The following is a 19,709-nucleotide window of genomic DNA, read 5'->3' on the forward strand; positions in this document are numbered from 1 at the left end:
GCTAGCATGTGTCAATGTGGGGGGAGAAAGGCAGGGAGAGAGAGAGGGAGAGAGAGAAAAGGCGGGAAGGAAGGAAGGAAGGCTGCAGGGCTGTGCAGGGTCAGGAGCAGGCACAGCAGGTCCTTGGACTCATGTAAAACTGCCCACCTCTCTGGCCTGCCTTGTGCCAGGCTTTGTGCAGCTGCCACACCTCTGCTGTTTGGGCTTCCAGCCTCTCTGCCATCTTCTTGCTGGACATCTGGCAGAGAGGGGGATGCATCAGGATCGCTTCTTGTCTGGGGCTCCTCCTCTGCTCTTTCTACAGGGCCACTTTGCTCTTCCTGTCCCAGCTCTAGAAAGCAAAAGCACGTGCAGCAAGGCGACTTCTTGGAAGTCAAGGACACCGAAAGAAAACCCAGAGGGGAGCCCTGCACTGCTTGTCTTCTTGATGCTGAGATTCCTGGGACCCTGAGTCTAGGCTGGGACAAGTCTCTGTACCTGAGGCTTGTCCCTCATACCTGTGGATGTGTCTGTGGGTGCTGGGGTCTCCTCCAGGCCAGCCACCTCCTCAGCAAAGATGTCATCCATGTTCTCAATCAAAAAGGCCTCCAGCAGCTTCACCTGCACACAGAAGAGCCTTGGTCTCAGCCCAGGTGCTGACAGTGTGCCAGGCAGCCCTTGCTGTCCCTGCCAAGCCTTTTCCTCTGCACTGAAGGCTTTGGCTGTGGGGCAGCTCCTGCATGGCCCTGGCTGGAGAGCGGGGACAGCCAGGCACAGGCACCTCTGGGCAGCCAAGCTCGCAGGGGCCGGGGAGCATTACCCTCTTGTTCTCGGCCAGCTGAAGGCAGCGTTACCTTCTTGTTCTCGGCCAGCATGGCCAGGAGCTCCAGCTGCTCCTCCTGGCGTGGGCTCAGCAGGTTTGGGCTCCTGGGTTTGGTCCCAGGCAGATGGCCGGGTTGCTGCAGGTCATTCTGCTGGTGGCCCTGCGCTGGCTGATGTGTCTCAGCAGTGAGAGCAGCTGCCTGAGGAGGAGCAGGTTCACTGCTGGCAGCTTCTTGGCCACCCTGAGGGAACAGAAAGGCAGTGACCATCAGCAGGCCCATGTTGCCCACAGGCACCCCAGAGCTGGCCCCAGGCAGGGGGCAGCCAGCAGCTGCTTTGCAGGCGCTCTCAGCCAGGAAAGGATGGAGGGCATTGCTTCCCAGCTCCTGATTTCCCCCACGCCCATGCAAGGGAAGGCTTCCTGTGCATTGCCCCCAGATCACACTGCCAGCCAGCAGGAGTCAGCTATGTAAAAACACAGCTCTTCAGGAGAGCATCCTCTTCCAGTTGAGTGCCAGGCTTCCCGCAGTGCCTGTTGCAGAGCTGGAAGCTGCTGCCCACGCTTCCCCTTTCAGCTGACAGATCTTGTCCTCCCTGCTGGCCAGCTGCATCGCAGCCACCCACTCCTCACAGAGGTCAGAACGAGGAGCTTGGAGGGGAAGCTTCGCAGGAAGTCCTGCAATGCCAAGGGCTGCTGGTGAGCCTTGGCCTTAAGGGTCTTTTTCAATGTAAATGATTCTATTGTATATCATCATATCCTGCAATGAGAAATATCAAGTGCCTCAAAAACTACCAGTTCAGTGGGATTGGTAGTTCTTGCCTTAGTGCCTTGTTCAAAGCCTGCATGCGCAAGTCCAGTTTGTTTCATGAAAACAGCCACAATTCTGCACATTCTTTTAGCACCTGTTTGATAGCAAACATTTCTGTGTGACAGAAAACATTTCTCTTTGAAAACAGAATGTTCTGTGCAAACGTTCTGTGATTCCATGCTTTGAATGCACATTCCATTGATTTTTCCCCTGTGGACTGAAGCTTCTGCAGCTCTCTCACTATTGAATGTGTTGGCAGATGGGCATTTGATTTAAGTGGCTTCCTTGTGTTTGCACCAGGAGGAACACCCACAGCTGGAAGCCCTGGACCAGTATCTGTTGCTTGGACATCCATGTAAGAGAAAGGGCACGCCAGGAGAGCCTGTGTGAGGTGTGAAATTGGGCGTGATGCAGAAAATGAGCAACCGTTCACTAATTAGCAGAGTGGAGTAACATTTCACTGAGCACAACTAGGACAGCCACAGAGAAGGGAACTGAAACACTTCCATGTATCTGGATTTTTATTCTGTAATAGTCTGTATCACTTATGTGTGTAAGACAGGACAGTACAGGCCAGTTAAACTGGTCCTAGAGAAAAATGTCCCTTTTTAAATTTTTATTTCAAACGAACTGGTTGTCAGCAGTTTTCCCAGGGAGCATCCTACAGACTTTCTGCAGTGCATGATGCTGGGTTACAGTCTTCTTCCAGGGAATAAGGAAAACTACTCTGGCAGTCCTTGACAGAGCAGGGTCAGACCTTTTTGTTTGGCGGGACTTACAGACATGTCCTCCCCAAGATTTTTGATTTGCTGTCCCTTCCTTATGTTGCTAAAAAACCCCAAGTGGTGGCTTAAATTAGGTCTTCCAGCAACTTCTGACAGAATAATATTCACTGAATATATGAAAGCCCAGAGGACAGATGACATATTTCCTGCTGGTCTGGTGGGGCAAGAGCCTTCTGGTGTCTCAATCTATTTGTGTTAACCCCTTCCAGCATGCTGACTGCCAACAGCAGCAAGCCCATTTGTGTTAAGGAACAGATATGAAAAGGCTAGAAGGGGAACTGCCAATATTTTGTCAGCATGACCAGAGATTTTTCCATCCTTTACAGTCTTCAAAGGGCAGATGAAAATTTTTCTCCTTCTGGAGTGGTTATTGCAATGGCAGTGACCATGACAGTGGCAAGATCAGCTCTGAAAGGAGGTTGTAGCCAGGTGGGTCTTGGCCTTTTCTCCCAGGCAGTGACAGGGCAAGAGCACACAGCCTCAAGTTGTGCCTGCAGAGGTTCAGGTTGGATGTCAGGAAGAATTTCTTCCTCAAAAGGGTTGCCAAGCATTGGAATGGGCTGGCTGGGGCAGTGGTGGAGTCACCATCCCTAGAAGTGTTCAAGAAAGAACAGGATGTGGCAATTAATGCTGTGGTTTAGTTGAAAAGGTGAGATCAGTCAGAGGTTGGACTTAATGGTCCTGGAGGTCTTCTCCAGGCTTAATGATTCTCTGGTTTTCTAATTCTCTGATTCCAGAAAAAGGTTTCCCTGTGTCTGGACTATCAACACCCAATCCACAGAATCATTTGAAGTCAGCTTGGACAATATCCCTGTGCATGTGGGGTACATGTATAAAAAGAAAACATTCCTCTCTCACTCACTTTGAGCAAAGAGTTTTTTTCCATTCCTTGCACATTCCTACAGAGCCATGAAATCCAGAGTGCAACTGAGCCCTTTTTGATTCCAACAATCCATTTTATATTCTGAAATTGCTAATTCATTTCCCCAATACACCTTCCCTGTCACATCCTATTTGCTTTACTGCTGCCGGCGCTGCTCTCTCAAGTGATGAATCTTTCTCTGCTGTCCAGGAAGTCGGAATCAATTCCAGAGCCCCAAACAGGGAATTCATTTGCCATGACTTCATTCAGTAAGCCCTCTGAGCTGCCTTTAGGCATCAGCTCTCTTCACCAGATTGAAGCTGTGGTGCCTCAGAATGCTCTCATGAAGGACAGAGGTGAAGTGGTGAGCAATATTCTTTTTGTGATGTGCTGTGGCTGTGTCTTTCCATGTTTATGTTTGTTTGTGTGCACAGCCAGTGGTGGCAGAAGAACTCTGGGAATTAGTTCTCATGTGGACATTCTGGTCCTGCCCTGGACTATCAACTACCTGCTCATTTGGTCCTGTCCGATTTGAGATTTGCACACAAAATGTCACTTTTTAATTTAAACTGTAAGTTAGTGTGAGTATTTTCCTCTTGTTTCTTAAATAACCTTTCCTAGTAGAATAAAAATATTACTGACCAAGCAATACAGTCTGAGGAGCACAAAAATAATTTGGAAATGGAATCTTAGAACAGTTAAAGAAGACCTGTTAGGCAAGTACTGACAGAATAAAAAAAAAAAGTCAGAAATTATTTTGAGTTGCATGTTGGGTTGGGCCTTAGTGACAGGTTCTTCTGACACAGAGTTAACTCTGGTTGCTTTCATTTTGGCAAATTTTGGGGAGGATATGGACAAACACCTATGAGTTGGGAAAACCAAGTGGATTTAAGTATTTCAACAATGCAGATCTCTACCATCTGTAAAATTTTCCTGTAGTGCCTCTGCATATGAGCACAAATATTTGTGTCCCCAAATCCAATCACTGCTTTCCTGCTTTCCTGAAATGCTGCCTTTTTCCTGAAGTGCTTCTCATTTCCCCAAATACTTCTTTTGCTTCAGGATAAAGTGTATAGGTGAGATGTTACTGTATGATTTTCATACTTCATCCTTTTAGAACCAGACACTGGATCTTCGTCTTCACCATATATGAGCTAATTTCTTCTATTTCACTTTCTACTGGACAGGGACTAATATTGAATTGTATTAATTTTGTATATAACATTTTTGAAAATATAGGGAGGGAACAACAGCTTTTGTGTGTATCTCTCTATTTATTTCTCTACACAATTATCCATGCTTTTGAGAACACTAATCTTTCCCTTTTATACTGCTTTTCAGATATAAAGCTAAGCAGGCATTTGCTTAAAAATAGGTGTCTAGTGCTGATTTTCCTGCCAACAATTCCTGCAGGCTAAAAAAGGGAGAAGATTGAAGCAGAGCAAGGGACTCACTTTTTTGTGGTGTTTGGTTTATCAGAAAAGGTAAGTTTTATACTTGTTACTGCTTTTCTAATTCTCTACTTCAAAAGAAAATAGGAGAAAAGGAAGTGGAAGAAATACATCCAAAGCACCATTTGTAAAATGTGGAAATGAGTGTAGAAGGGTTTGTCAGAGGCCCCTGTGAATGGAGCCAGGCTGTGGCCCTGCCTCCCCTGATCTCCAGCTGGTCATCTCTTCCTCATGGTCATTATTTCCCAGTGTTTGACCTGGTGACCCCTCTCAAAAGCACTCTTTTGCTCCCACTCTGTACAGCTTTTAACTGCTTTATCTAAGAATCCTGAATGTGCTAACAATCTTTCAGGCTGTTTCCACAATGGATCCTAAGGAGCTCAGCGAAAGCTCAGCCCTTTGGCAGCTGCTTTGGATACTGAAGGCATTTTCTGCTGAGATGCTGATGACTCCTCATTTCAGTTTATGATGGCTCATGATTCTCCAGCCCAGGCCCTCAGCCCTCAAGGCCTGCTAAGCTTTTGATTGAACAAAGGTCTGTAATCACTTTGTTGAGGATTTTATTTAGGACTCTCTTGGGAAGTAAAGAAGGAACAAGACAGAGCTGAAAAAAGGCAGCTGGGTTAGACATAAAAAATAAATAAAAAGGATGTGCATCAGTGGGTGCCCTGTGCTGATTCCTGAGCATTTGACGGTAGAAAGGTAAAATACAAAAAGTACTAATGCCCTGAACAGGCTAAACAGCACCAGGGGTGCCTGAGCTGAAACCACAGAAGCAGAGAGGTCATTGGAAGAAATTTCAAATACCATTGCCATCAGTCTCTTTGCAGATCACTGTAGAAAACCACTTCAAGTGTTTGCTGTATTTATTGTCTGTTTTTAGTTTACATTAAAACAGGGAGAAACCTGGCTCTGAAGCTGTACTCTCAAAATACATTGTCTGCTCTCCAAACCTGAAATGTGAATATGTGATGAAGAGGCTACAAAAAGGAGCTTGGAAACACAGATTGGTTTGTAATTGATTGCTTCTTGAAGAGCTGAATTTACATTTTGCAAGGCTGGTAAAAGTTCATCTGTCATTTGAATGTGAGGCAGTAAAGGTGAAGTGAAAGTTGCATAACTGATCTTTGAAAACATATGTGAAATTTGGCAAAAAGGAGTCAATTGTCAGGAGCATTGTGTTGTGACACTGTAGTTATTACTGAGAAATCTGAAAATGGAGAAAAAGTAGAACAAATGAATAGGCAGAATTCCTAATCAACTCAATCAAGTACAAGATAAAGAAACAGATTCACCCTGACAAGAACGGACAGTCAGCACATGGCCCTGCATTAGGATGAATTTGTGTAGTATTTATGAGAACTGGGAATTAATGGAGGAGAGAGATTTAATCAGAAAGAGCTGCTGGAATCTTTAACAGAAATCATTCCTTCAGAAGGCTGAGTTTTATGACAAACCTGTGCCCTCCTATCTTTGATTGCTGCAGTTAATTAGATATTGCATGGTGGGCATGGGGTGGACACTGGCTGGGTAGAAGGCATTGAGAAAAAATTAAAATGCTTCAAAATATGCAAGATTTTTCTTAAAACTAACTGGGTTTTGGTTTTTTTGTTTGTGGTGGTTTTTTTTTTGCTTTTTTTTTTTTTTAAATGAAGTGACAGCAGCTTTTTAGCAATTTGCAGTAACAGAGTTATCTTCTGGTCCATCAATATTTAGCTCACATTTATTCACTCCAGTGAATCTTGGGGGTTATAGTTATTAGTTGGTGACAGATACTGCACTGAGAATCAGATTTGGATTCTTGCTCTCAGCTTCTGAATATCTTTAATATTTATTACAGTATTCTTTAGCTATGATGAGGTTTTGCTTGCTTTTTTTTAATTTGCATGCAACCTTTTTTTGTCTCTGAAATCAAAATCACAACAATTCAAGAGAAAGCAGGAAGAATGATGGACCTTCAGTGTAGTGAATGTGAACAAAGATTTCAACATTGTGATCACTTTACAAAATGAATTTGATGTTAATTGATTTGGGTTAGGGGAGAAAAAGAATATGGTAGGAAAGACAGTCTTAATGAATCAAAATAAAAATGTGTGAAAAGAAATGAGAGTAGTCACTATTAATGAAGTTCATAGACTAGAAAAGCTATGACACAGGGCTGCTGACCCCTCTGAAATGGTGAGAGTAGAGCTGCAACGAGACTGCACTAGAAATACTGTGTGAAAACACATCTGGAAAGTCTTTCAAGTAAAGGCAAAGAAAGCAGCAAAAGAAGAATAAAACCCCAACCCAAGAGACTGAGGTTGCTACTCCTTTCACTGGGGTCTCTAATGATAAGACAAGGGCCAAAAGTTATAAACCAAGAGCAGGTAGATTTAGATTGGACCTAGGGAAGAAAATTTTTATGATGAGAGTGGGGAGGCCCTGGCACAGGTTGTCCAGAGCAGCTGTGGCTGTCCCTGGATCCCTGGAAGTGTCCAAGGCCAGGCTGAATTTGGCTTGGAGCACCCTGGGATAGTGGGATGTGTCCCTGCCCATGGCAGGGGTCGGGACTGGTCTTTGAGGTCCTTTCCAACCCAAACCATTCTGTGATTCTGTGTTGCTAAACAGGCAGTGTATCTGGAAAGCTGTATCCTGACAAAGAAGATCAATAAAATTGTCCGAGAGGGATAAAAGTGTTTGTTGTGGCTCTGCTTTCTTTGTAATGCAATACACTGACCAAAACCCAGTGATTTGTATTTGCCACTCTGAATGTCTTCTCTCAATGGATCAGATCCTACTGAATCTGCTGCTCTCAGGATGAGTTATCTGGAATTGGTATTCTAACTCATTTTTCTCTTCCATGCCAGACAGCTTACATTCTAAATTGAGTTGTTCATAAATAAGAACTGTGATGCACTTAAAAGAAAACTACTTTCTTTGTGCTAAAACTCCAATATTACATGCTAATTGTGCCACTGTGCAGCTAATTAACCTTTATTTTGCTGGTCCCTAAGACATGATGGGTGTATCTCTGGATTGGCAGAGCGACTGAAACTCGCAGCTCTCCCTGAGAGTATTTTCAAGTTACTCACATTGCACAGTTGTTCTTCTTTTTACTGACAGGTGAAAAAGGCTGGGAAAAGAATGAGGGACATCAGAAATGAAAGTAAACAAGATACTTTTATGGATATGATTTTGGAAGAGTTGAGTTTCAGAACAAATGGTTCATTATTGTTCTCTTACTGACTGTACTGCAGAGTCTGAAACCTCATAGTCAAGTCTCTGAAGCTACAAGTGTCTTCAACGTTCACCAGGGTTGTAAAAGTCCAGAAAAAACATTGCATCTTGGATATTCCCTTTTCTTTCATTCTCCATAAATACACCAAGTAAGTGGATTATAGAAAATAGGGCATCTGAACTCGTACTATAGCCAAATTATAGTTTCATTCTGAGCTTATTTTTGAAATCTTTTTATTAACATAATGAATTTGGTTTACCTGGCAAGTTTTTTGGGGATGGACCACAGGTTTAGGAAAGGACAAAAATCGCTGAGCAGCAACTGGGAGAGAGAATATGTGAGAGGAACAAGCACCAAAGTCAAAGAAGAGACAAGTCTCTGTTCCAGGGACCCAGGCTGATTCCCCTTTGAGGAAGAGTGTGAGGAGGCAGGCAGTCCCCAGCTGCCTGGGAGGTCCATGATGGAGCTGACATCCACCTGCAGCCCCTGTTTGTCCAATGCAGGAAATTGCAATATACTTTCCATAGAAATGCTTTCTTCTGGTCATAGTTCCTGCTGCTTCTGAGGGTATTTTACGGAGCAGAGACGTGAGAGACAGAGGCAGTTTACACACGTGACATCAAGTGACAGAGGAAGGAGCTGCAAAAGGACACAAGGGACAGTCTCATGAGAAGAAAGTATTTGCTCAAGTTCTCTGCCCTTATGAGAAACAAAATTAAAATTAAAACAAAGTAAACAAACCCTTGAGAAGTGCTGTGAGGCAAAAAGCTCAGCATTCCTGAGTGGTGGGAGAGAAACACAGAGACACCTCGAAGCACACAAAATGCTCATATCAAAGGCTCTTTAAGATGGGATTCCTCATAGACACTGGAATCTGACGACACTTTTCCCAGCTGTTCTGCATCCCTGTTGAATTTACCCCTGAGAGGATAGAATAAAGTGACATCTGGTTTCTGGTGGAGTCAGCCACTGTGAAACTTCCAGCATGAGCAAATTACTGCAGCCTTAGAGCCTTCACCTATGACTCCAGAACCTGAATTCTGACCCTTGGGCATTCTCCCTTCAGAGTTTCCCTTTTCTCTGCCTGAGGGACATTTTCTTCTTGGAGAGACACAAATTTCTGTTCCCTTTGCATTCTCTGATCCAGACTCTTGGCATGTGACAAGAGTCAATATATGACAAGATTTCTTGAGCAGTGTCTCAGGAACAGTTATAGAAAAAGCACAGAGGAAGGGGGGGGTCAGACTTGGTTATTTCTGAGCAAAGGGAAGGTTTAGAGGTATTTATACAGAGATCCTGAAATGATCACTTTTCCTAGACTCATCTCATTGTAATGGTGAGGCCCTGTTAGTCTGGGGTTTTCATGGGTCTGACATAAAGAGAATCTCATCTCAGAAGAGAAACCTACACTACTTGGTCCTGATTTCCAATGAGGAAGGCCAAGTTATGTAATTATTCCATTTTTAGACCAAAGTAAATTTGAGGCTCAGTTCCAGCAGAGCTTGGCATTGCATTTACACATCTACAGATACTACAGTAAGAACAACTCCAGGGAGAACAAATCTGGAGAGCCCAAGACCAGGTGACATCCCAATTCCTCTATCAGATAAACTTGCTCTTGTTTGTAGCATTATAGTGGTGCTAAAACAGACAGCACCTGCATTAAATTCTATTTTGTAAGGAACAAAACATCAGTAAAGCTGTACACCCTGTTGCTGTTTGTTAGCAGAAGGAAAAACACTTCTTTTGTCTTGCTCACAGACGATCCCTGACTAAATTTGAAAATCTGAATGGTTTTCAGATTTTAATAAAGAGAAAACCATTGCTTAGCAACCAGAATGTTTCCTTTAGACAATAAGAATTAAACAAACGCATAACTCACATCAAGGTCAATTCAGCAAAGAGAGGGAGAAGTTGCTACTGGAGTGGAAAAATGGAGACAGCTGTGGGGGGGAAGGGTGTGGTGAGTTAAAGGAGTGGAGGATGAAGACCAGAGTAGAGAAGCAAACTTCAGTCAGGGTAAAGAAGAGGTGTGCAAGGACACTGACAGATGTGGAAGGGTTATGGTGGGGCTTTGTCAGAGAAGTGGAGTGTGAATTCCACGGAAGCAGCACTGGAGACAGGAAGAGCTGCAGTCACTGGAGCACAGGCTGGGGACAGCCCTGAGACAGCCAAGCACAGGCTGAGGCCAGCAGGCAGCAGAGGGATGTGTGTGGGTGAGGATGGACCTGCCAGAAAGCAGATCAGCCACCCCAGCCAGTCCAGCATTGCTGATGGGAGATGAGACAGGCAGGAGGTGATACTGGTGAGCCTGAAATGAAAAATCAAGAGAAGACAGGAAAATATGGCAATAAAAAGAGAGGGAACTGCAGTCAAACAAAGTGTGGATTTTTTGGAGAAGTGAATGTTTACAGCCAGCTCTTTGAAAATGAGCTGAACCAAGGCCAGCATGGAGATGATGTAAATTGGCATAAACAGTGCCTGGGTGTTAACGTGCAGCTAATTTTCCAATTAGGCATAATCACACTCGGTGAATAGAGGTGGATGACATACAAGTGCTTCGGCCTGGACAAGTCCCTCTCAGGTAGATCTGCTGTCCGTGGGGATTTCTTTCATGTGTTTTGTTTTGCTGTATGCAATCTGCTGTGCAAGCTGACATTTCCTGCATAAACAGGAGAAAAAAGAGGTGGAATTGAGCTCTGTGACAGATTCCAAGGGGATCACTTGTTCTTTGTACCAGGGAGTGAATTAGCCACAGATAACTGTGGTGAATCAAATAGGCAGTACTGGTGTCTTTTTCTTCAGCCTGACCAAACTTCGGCCTCTGAATTCAGCTGGTGAGCTCTGAGCGACTCCCTTTGTCCTCTCTGTGCTCAGAACAGAAGAAAACAGAACAGAGTCTCCAAAGGCTCATTGCAACTGGCTGTGTCACCACCCCTTCTCAATTCTCATAAACCTCATGCCCAGTTAGGATGGGAATTTCTACATCTTTTGCCTTCCCTGATGCAGTTTCCCACTGAAAGAGGATTTCAGAAGCAGAGTTGTCATCTGAGTATCTGAGACCCATGGATTTCTTCCTATGCCAGGACATTGGTCAAGAGCTCTCACAAGGGACAGAGGAAATGTCCCCTTATCACTCTGGGGCTTTCAGAGACAGAGATGGGATGGATTGCACTGGACATCACAAACACCCAGCAGCTTCCACATCTTCAGCCCTCAGCTCTGGCTCTACCCTTCAACCATAAGCAAAATGTGTCTTTTTTATTGCCTTCCCTCCAGTATTTTCTCCCAAGATTTGACACAAGTCTCTCCTTATTCCTTCTTACCACATCCTTTTTTTTACTCCATTTGCTGTTTCCTTCACTGTACCTGTCTCGTTTTTCCAGGGTTTCCAGAATGCTGCCCTTCTTGCTTTGCATCTTGTGAAGAGGTGGCAGATTATGGCAGATTTTGGCAGATTTTGGGCTTTGCTCTCTCCATGAGCCTGTTTTGGGCTCTGCCTCACACACAGGCTGGCACTGGCAGCACTGCAGCAGCAGCAGAGCATCTTTGCAGCTCAGTGCTCAATCCCAGACCTGTGGCCTGCCTCTGCCAAGGGCTGAGCTCAGGAGATGACAGCTCACTTCAGAGCTGGAGGCAGCAGGGAGACCATTTTCCAGACTTGTCTGGCTGAGCTGCAAATGCTGTTTGAGTGTTCTTTTACCCTTCCACATCGTGGCTTCATCCTTTATGCCGTATTTTATCTTGTGGAAAAAAATTACTTTTTCACTCTTAGGTATTTTTCTCGTTTTCCTGTAATGAAAAAAGCGTTATTCCAGGAAGGCTATAGGGCAGTTCCTCAGGGCTGGTTGGCTAAGAAGAGTCTTAAATGGAGCAGTGCCTCCATGTGAGTGCACCTCTACAAGGAACATCAAGCATGTTGCTTTATTTTGCCTCTGTGAATCTCAGAGTGCTGTGAGCAGCCACAGAGCTCTGACTGTCCCTGAAAAGTGGTGTTTGGGTGCAGGGAGGCTCTGCTGGGAAGAAGAGCAGATCAGGAAGCTCACTGGGTAGAGGGGACTGATGGATTTCAGGAGAGCACTGCTCTCTGCAGCCTCTGTACCTGGTGAAAGCTCAGCTTTGTCAGTGGTTTCTGTGGTGCAGAACTGCTCCCAGATTTGCAGAGGTACCTTTAACTGAATCATTTCCCATCACCTTCCAGCCTTTTCACTTCCAAGGCTCATGCTGGGGCCTGTGCAGCCTTATTCATATGACTGATGGCACAGAGTTAGTGCAGAAAGAGTTAATGGGATTTTGGAACAGAAACCAAGGTTTTCAGTACTGCAAACCCTGTAACAAATACTGCAACTTCTTCCATTGCTTTCCCTTCTGGATGGAGAAAGCATCTTTAAGTGCTTTTTCCTTGCATTTGCGAAATCTAAGATGGGCAGTGAAAAAATTTCACTTTTTTGTCCATTTCCTCACCCGTTTCCCCTCCCCTCCCCTCCCCTCCCCTTCCCCTTTTGCCTTGTCTTTTGCCTTGTCTTTCCTTGTCTTTGTTATTTTCTCAGACTGATGATACAGTTTTTTCACACTGGACTCCAAGGGGATTAATAGTCATGGCCATGGCAGTGGTGTGGAGGCCTGCAGGGGACTTCCCCCTGCCAGGGCAAACAGAAAGGAGATAAGACATTTTGGGGCAAAGCAAATTTCCAGAGCCTCTCTCTGCAGTGGTGACACCACGCTGTGCCAGTGCTACCCCAGCTCCTGGTGGCTCTGGGCACCTGCTGGGCACCTCTGCCTCAGCAGCAGAGTTCCATTCATGAACTTCCTAGTGGCTCTGCACCTTGCTGGCGGCTCTGCCTGATCCCTTGCTCCATAGAGCACTGGGCAGAATGTGAACACTCTGCCTTTGCAAGGAGAAAACATTCTGCAGGCTCCCTGGACTTGTTATGGGAACGGCATGCCAATGTTAATTACAGCAAAGCCACTTGTGGAGCATTCAGTGAAAACCTTCTCTGAGTGTTCTGCCTTCCCAGTCAACACTGAATGACACATCTTTGCTGGTATTAAGAAAAATCTGATATTTCAATGTGTGGTCAACTTCTCATATAATTTACTCAATAAATTTTACAGCATTTTCAGTTACATTAACTGAATAATTGCTTTCATTTGCCTGTTTCATTTGCACAGAATGAGCCACTGCTAGGGAAAGGGAGGTTTGACAGTCAGGCTTTGAAAGCAGATGAGTGCTTCAAATCATACTAATTTAAAAAAGATGTTGAATTTCTATTGTAAGAGGACTGCAGCAACAGTCTGTTTGCCTCATTTGGCTTAACTGTGCTTCAGACAAGAGCACCTGACCCCTGCCTCCCTCCTATCCTAGGAAAAGAGTGGCACGTGTGAGTGACTTCCTCAGAATGGATGGCATTAGTATCTGTATCCGTTCGCTTGGTTGAAAGGAAAACATTTGCTTGCAAGATGTTGACTGATTTTTTTTAAATTGGGAGAAGTGACCTCAGTAACAGCTGCAGAGCAAGGCACCCCTGGAACAGGAGCCCACAGCTGCTGGCAGTGAGGGTGATCCAGGTCCCAGCAGTGAGCAGGGCATATGGAGAAAACACGTCTGCCTTTATTTAAAGTTTCCTTTTCCTTGTTCCCATGCCTTTGCTCATTCCCAGGTGTTCTCCTTAACCTGACTTAAACCAAGACACCATCTTGGTCATCACCTTTTGGAAAGTGGGGACAGGAGAATGGACTGTGTTGTCTCTTCTTTTGTTTGACAAATGCTTTAAGTCCTTTCAAAATGCAGAGAATCTGAGAGCGTCACGAGTGTTTTAAGGCTCTCTGTTTTTGCTGGTTTTAGCAGAGTTTTTGAGTGTTATTTCGAGTTCATTTGCCCTGCAGGTGTACAGGAGAAAAATGGCAAAAGAGGCACAACAGGAAAGAGAGTAGCACCACAGAAAGGCCAGGGTGCACTCAGGCAGCCCGTGCTACCTCAGCAGGATGAGAAATGGGAAAAAAATAAACAGGTTCATTGCATTCAATGGCATAAAAATATTCAATTGCATTTCAAATGAGCCTATGCACGTGGTGAGCCTAAGCACTTTTTATAAAATGGCTGGGTATTGACATGTTGGTTGGACAAGGGAGATAAGCCAAAAATACATGTTACTGCAAATTAACCATTGCAGCATAATAAATGTCAGTGCCTTATCAGTGTACACTATTTGTGCTACACAGCTCAACAAGTGAGCTGGTGGGGCTGATTCTGAATGCAGAAAAGCTTCTGGAGTCAACAAAGTTTCAGTCCAGAAAAGGTGCAGGGTGCTGAGAAGGAGCCACAGCTGCTGTGATTAGTATTTTGCTGGAGATATAAATGGTCAGAAGAGCAACCTGTTCTAACTGAAAATGAAATATGGGGATATTTCAACTGTCCTTTGCCCCCTGTAGCCACAAAGATCAGAATTTCTGAGCTGTTGGTGGAGTCTCCCATTGCACTTTCTGTGGGTGTTCCCTTGAGGGCTACAGCTCAGTTTCTGTAGTTGTTAAACATTTGCTGCACATGGTGTCCACCACAAACAATTGGCTTTGCACCACCAATAAATCCATCTGCATACCTTACAGGAAGCCTGTTCTGTATAACAGGCTTTTCTCCTGCCTGGGAATTAAAATCTACATCTAATTTCAATAATTATAGAAACCGATATTATTAATTAAATGACCCGATGCTTAATTATCTGCTAAGCAATGAACTGCAACTAGTCCATTACCCTCAACACCAAGAAGTGTAACTGAACAGATGGCTTAGCAGTAGTTTTTCCTTGTGCAGCTGACAGCACAACAGCTTTTCTTCAATGAAAGGAAATAAAACTTAATTTTTGGAAATTCAGCTCCTCAGAGACACATAGTGTTTACATATTTTATAGAAGTCTCTGCTCCCTTCACAGCTTAGGAAAATTAACTAACACCTTCCTATAGTTCTTAGTTTTCCTTTTGGTGCTCATTTTGTTTTGTTTTCTTTCAAAATAAGAGACTTTATGTCAAAAGAAGTAGCATGACAAACATATTTCTTTGAAAATATAGGGAAAAATTCCTCTATTTGACCATCTCCTCCTTTTTTTTTTTTTTTAGTCTGCATTTTATTAATAAATGGTACTAATTTGATTCTCAAATTTTAAAATATTGAATTTTTAGTAAGATGAGGGTCTTGCATAAGTTATAATGCTGTATTTTGGTACAAATTCTGGCATTGAAGACTTAAGGACAGACATGCAAATAAAATGGTAGAATTGAGCTTCATATTTTTCCCCATAATAAATGCAAAATGGATAATTAACATTCTTCCATAGTCCACCAATGACATTTTTATGGACTTTGATTTCTTTGAGCCCACAACGTGTGCTTCTTTCAGTTGTTCGGTGCAGGGATGGGAGTTAAGACTTTCCTTGTGAATCCTTTCCAACTCAGGGTTTCTATGATTTTATGACTCCATGCTTTAACAAGTTGAGTGTATGGTGTAAAAAAAAATGCAAAAATGTGAAGGAAAATCTGCATTTTAACTTCAGTAAACAGATCTGAAGAGGCTCCAGCACATTATGGAATGACCAAGGTTTTGAATGTGCTTCTGAGTGTGATGTGGGGACACCCAAATTCCTTCCTTTTGCACAGCATCCTGACAAACCCTGCTGACAACACTCCTGTGAAGGTCTTTGGTAGCCTCAGGCTCACTAGCCTGTTTAAGGTTAGGTTTGGGACCTTCTCTTTCCCCTTCTCTCACATGAAATTGTTGAGATCCTACTACAGACAAGTTCTACCTCCTGAGAAGTCCTGGACATACAGAGATGGAAAACCAGGATTTTCAAGGAGGGTGGAAAACATTAGAAAAACATAACATATTACAAAATTACTAATCGTGTTTTCAAACAGAGGCATAAATTTACAAATTTTCAGCCATAAAGTATGAAAATTTACCCTGACATCAGCTACTGCCTGGAACATGAGGCATCAGGTGGCTGGCTAGTGAAGCAGTGGTGAAGTTATTCCACAAGCACTCTTAAGCATAAAAACACTGATGGAAAAGACTGGAGGAATTCAGAATTTATTGTTCAGAATCTGGAAGTCAGTTAAGGTTTAATTTGCTGCCTTCAGCACAGACAATCCAAATTTATCACCATGTGATCTGAGTGCCATTTCATGTGGGGCTTCCCCACTGACTTCTTAAATTCACAATTCCTTAACTGCACAAGATGGGCTCGCCCTGGGCTCCTGCATTCCTTTGGGGATGGCTCTGCTCCAGGTCCGCATCTTGCAGAGGATGCAAGTGGATTTTGTGCTCCTTTTCATGCAGGTGAAAAATAAAGTCTGAGCCAGCCCTCCCTGCCCATGTCCAGATGTTTCACGGGGTGGGGGAAATTTGGGAGCAGCCCTAGCCCTGCTCCTTGTCCTGGGAGCTGGGCACGCAGCTGCTGGGACACGGGTGTGTCTTGCTGCCCCCGTGGGCAAGATTTGGGGCACCTTGAAACCATTTTAGGGCTGAATTCGGCTGGTTCAGGGAGGGCAAAAGGACAATCTGGGGGGATTTATGGCATGTCCTTGTGCATCCCCCCACGCCAAATGTCTCCTCTCTCTCTGCCCCATTCCTACTGGTCCCTCCGGTGCCCCCCAAAATCCTTTGGGAAGGGGAGGTACACTGGCCTGTCACCAGCCACCCACAAAAGTCACTCGCTCACCCTCCCCTGCCACAGCTGGGCAAAGGAGGAAAAAGGGGGAATAAAAAGTTAACGAAGGCTTAGTGGGTAAGATAAGGGCCAGAGAAACATTTCAAGGGCAAAACAGGCTCAGCTTAAGTTGCAAAGTGAATTTATTACTAACAGAACCAGAGGAGGATAATGAGAAGTAAAAAAACACACCTTTTCCCCCCAGCCCCTCCCTCCTTCCCACTGACAGAGCAGGAGACGGGCCAGGGCTTTGGTCAGTCCATCTCCAAGATTTCCTTCTGCTGCTCTGGGAGAGAAGCCCATTCCCTGCGGGGCCGTGGGTCCCTCCCACGGGAGACAGCTCTCCATGACCTTCTCCCGTGTGGGTCCACTCCCACGAGCAGCAGTTCTCCTCAAACTGCTGCACCGGGAATTCCCCCCACGGGCACACAGCCCTCCCAAAGCTGCTGCGGCGTGGGGTGGGTCTCCTTCCACAGGGAGCAGTCCTGCAAGGACAGGCTTCTCCAGCCTGGGATCAGGGCCCTCTCCCGGCCGGCTCTCCCTGTGATCACAGCCTCCTCCAGGCATCCACCCACCCCGGCAGGGGCACCTTCCCCACGGACTGGGGGTGGATCTCTGCATCCCTCCTGGGCCTCCAGGGGCTGCAGGGGCACAGCTGCTTCACCATGGCCTGCAGAGGAATCTCGGCACCCCCTCCCTCCCCATGGAGACCTTGGTGTCTCCATGTTGTTTTCCCTCGCGTGTTCTCACCTCCTCCTCTTCTCTGGCTGGAAGCAAAACCCGTGACTTTCATTTTCTTCTGAAATGTGTCATCACAGAGGCGTTACTGGCCTTTCTCACTGGCCCAGTTTGGCCAGGGGCTTGTCCATCGTCAGAGCCGTCAGCCATTGGCTCTGTCAGGCACGGTGGAAGCTTCCAGCAGCTTCCCACAGGAGCCATCTCCGTGGCCCCCCTGCTCCCTAAAACCAGGCCTTGCAAAACCAATCCACTCCAATATCCGCAGTCCTGGGTTTGTGGACAGGACCCCCACCCCTTCACCCCCACCCCACCACTCCAGATCTGCTCTCGGGATGGCAGTGAATGGGGCAAGGAGCACGCCCCAACGGGACATTTCTGGGTCAGCTCTGGACAGAAGTGAGAGGGGCAAGGGCTAAGGTCAGGGTTATACACTGAAGGAATGCTCACCTCTCACACTCACTGAGAAAGGAGCTCTGCACACAAAAGGCCTGCCCAGTTAAACGTCTGCAATTATAATTACCCCTTTCTCATCTCATCTGCATCTCATGTCTGCATGTCCTATTCAGTTTCCATTTAAATTGTAAATACAGAGAAGAAAATGCTGTTCCTATTTACTAGATCTTTTTTTCATTTCCTGTTTTGTTATTTTCAGTTGAAAATCCACTCTGAATATTTACTATGCAATGTTAGAACATTAAAGAGATGTAAATATTTGATAGAAAAGAAATTATTCTCTCTTGTTGTTGGTACAAATGTACCTACACTGCCTCTGTATTTCTACCCAAGAGGTTAGAATAGGTTTCCTAATTAGACTGTCTGACCTCAGAAACTTATTAACAGATAAAACCCAGGTTTCTCTGCCTCAAAATATGTGGTAGCCTCCAGTGCTATAACTATACTTTTACAAAAGTATCTAAGGAAGCAAAAGCTGTGTGTGTGGTTAAAAAACTTGAAAACATGTCTTTCCCAAAGCACTTCTGTAAATGTGCCCCAAGGCAAAGGGAAGATATTCACTATGCAAGAACACATGTTGGCTAAACATTCTCCTGGCTTCTCACAGTGTTTTGTGAAAATTATGATCACAGTACGTCATTCACCCTTTTTTCCTCAAGAAGCAGAAATTTCAAAGCCAGACTGTCTCACAGGACATGGTCTTTTTTCTTTCTTTTTTTTTTTTTTTTTGTTGGTTTTTTTTTTGTGTGTGTTTTTTTTTCTGGGGTTTGGTTTTGTTTTGTTTTGTTTTGTTTTGGATTCAAAGGCAGAGTGGTTTTTTATGTGTATGAAACAGCCAGTTCCCAGTTCTAGGAATAAAGAAAAATTGGTCCATCTGGAATATTTAGTTATCTTGCAGAGCACTTGACACAAGAATAAACACCACCAACTGCTGATCAACTTCTCTGTAACTGCTGTATTAAAGAAACAATTACACTGCACTACCACAATTGTATGAGCATCACCAGAATCTGTGCTGAAACCTGTGCTGCCTTTCATTACTCTCCATAGTTAAAGCTACCTTTGTAAGGTGTGGCTTTGCTAAAAATTGTTAACATTTTGCCAGGAAGGAAGGAAAGGAAATATGGAATCAGGTTTTCAAGAGTAAATCCACATAAAACATGTCACACTATGCCACAGAATGTATGGCAGAGGCCTGGAGTGACCAAAACCCAGGAGTTTTCACAGTGGAAACCTTTACTGTCAGTGCATTGAATTGAAACTGCTTGGTTCACTCAGTTTTTCTTCAAATGTTACTGCTTATTTCACACTCACAACATGATCCCAAAGGAATATGTAATGGACATAACAAAGTTTTAGGGCTACATCATCACTGAAGTACATCAGGTTGCTCTTGAAGGAAACAGTCCTATGTAACATCAATTTTGTGAGTAACTCTGGCAAAAAAAAAAAAAAATAGACAAATGCTTCTGTATTTGCAAAAAGAATAGAAAAGAAACAAAAAACCCCAGTAAAGATAAAAGCAGAAATGCTGCCAAATAGAATGCTTTTGCAGAAATAGACATTTCCTAAAACTACTTCAATGAAATTTCAAGCTTTTTATAGTTGGTGGCTTTCATTATGCAAAACCACTAATAACTACTTTATCAGCTAATTCCTTAGCTTGTAAAATGCACTTTCAGTGAAAAGCAGTGCAAGTCCCATTTGTCAGCCTGCAAATATCCATCACTAGCTTGTAAAAGCTGTCCACTCCCTGGTGATTGATGGACTCAAGGATGTTGTTTACAGAAAAGCCAAGCAGATGATCATGTTAGGGCAGAAGGGCCAAGTAATAAAGATGTAAAGTTAAAGCATCTGACAAGGGATGCACTCCTGCTCCCCTTTGCTATCA

This window comes from Haemorhous mexicanus, chromosome Z, assembly GCF_027477595.1.
Source record: "Haemorhous mexicanus isolate bHaeMex1 chromosome Z, bHaeMex1.pri, whole genome shotgun sequence".
NCBI classification, from domain to species: domain Eukaryota; kingdom Metazoa; phylum Chordata; class Aves; order Passeriformes; family Fringillidae; genus Haemorhous; species Haemorhous mexicanus.